At 26.7% G+C, this 1535-nt stretch overlaps 1 non-coding gene across 1 annotated transcript; it reads right to left on the minus strand.

Moving 5' to 3' along the window:
* Positions 1-1463: 1463 nt before the first annotated feature.
* Positions 1464-1535, minus strand: TRNAQ-UUG (transfer RNA glutamine (anticodon UUG)). Its single transcript has one exon. It is a non-coding gene; the product is annotated as a tRNA-Gln (tRNA).

Consider the following 1535-nt stretch of genomic DNA (forward strand, 5'->3'; position numbering starts at 1 on the left):
ATAGCGACACGCCTAGTAAACAAATATATTAGCCTTTGATATTTTCACGCATTACTTCTTTCATTTACAGGAAGAAAATAAAAGAAAAATTATTTGTATTATTATTTTATTAATCATTAAATTCTAGTTTTCAATAGTTAAAAGTTACAGATCTAATTTTTATTCATAGAACCTATCTATGGCCGTATATGACTATGCAATTAATTTTTTTTACTAATGTGCATCATTATTGTTTAATAATAAATATACACGATGACCTAAATATATTTTACACTAAAAAAATAGAAACAATTATATGTTCAATCTAACTAAAAATTTATTGGACAAGTTTAATTTGTGAAAGGTAGCATCAGCAAAGCAAAGTGACCTTAACAACAATGGAAGCTTTTCAACTAAAGTAAACATTTTCCACGTTGATACTCGCTATAGAACAGGAGGGGGTCAAAAGTCCTTAGAGAAAAGCAGCATTCTCTTGGGTGAAACCCGGATGTCAGGTTATATTTGTAAAACATTCATGTGTATGAATGAATGTGTACGTATACATATTATTACCCGCAACAATATCGTAAAGAAAACCAGAAATACTATTAATTATACGAAAGTTAATAATTAACATTACTTTTAAACTAAAGAGTTAAATTGTTTAAAAGTAAACAGAGTTAAAGAAAAATTATCAGTAGAATACTAATTTTAGGATCCGAGCGTAATGGGGAAGTGCGTATAAAACACATAGCACCATCTGTTGACTTAAACAATCATCATAACAATTAATATATATACAGTATATTTAAAAACAGTATTAAAACAACAAGCAAACTTAGTAGCAAGATGCTAGCTAAATTACTCAACCTATAAAATCTCGATAAATATTTATTTAATTATCATCTAGAAAAAGAAAGAAATATCTTTATAGAAATAAAATTAATTTATTGGTAATCAGATTCAAGATTAGACTGGATACATATATATTAGTTATTTTGACCAATAATGTTTTTGTACTAAACAGATACATATCAATCAGAAAATATCTCAAGGTCTCGTCCTTGCAAGGTCTTTGCCTCATATTTGATTAAATATAGTTTACGATCAGGTTAAGTTCAAGGATAGGACCATTAGGAAATTTTAAACCTAATTTAAATTTAATTAAAAATTTATAACATAAAAAGTGATTGGAAGGGAAAATAACATGGCAGGCGTAATTAATAAAAAGAGCCTTATATCATTCTTTTATCTATTATATATTAAAGATGTACAGTACTTCATGCATTTACGTCTTCAGGGAATTTAACATTAATGATTTAATTAATCATTATTATATTAAAAATGCGAAGTTAATTTTGAGTATTAAAAAATCAAGATTTTATATAGATTTATAAACGTTAAATGTATTTATTAAGTATTATGAAGTACTTAAAAGTTTAAAAAGGAATTTTAAAAGGTAATAAAATAAAAAAAAAGTAACGAGGTCCCACCGAGATTCGAACTCGGATCGCTGGATTCAAAGTCCAGAGTGCTAACCATTACACCATGGGACC

The sequence above is a fragment of the Centruroides vittatus genome, unplaced genomic scaffold, assembly GCF_030686945.1.
Source record: "Centruroides vittatus isolate TY-2023 unplaced genomic scaffold, ASM3068694v2 contig_1050, whole genome shotgun sequence".
In the NCBI taxonomy this organism is placed as follows: Eukaryota; Metazoa; Arthropoda; class Arachnida; order Scorpiones; family Buthidae; genus Centruroides; species Centruroides vittatus.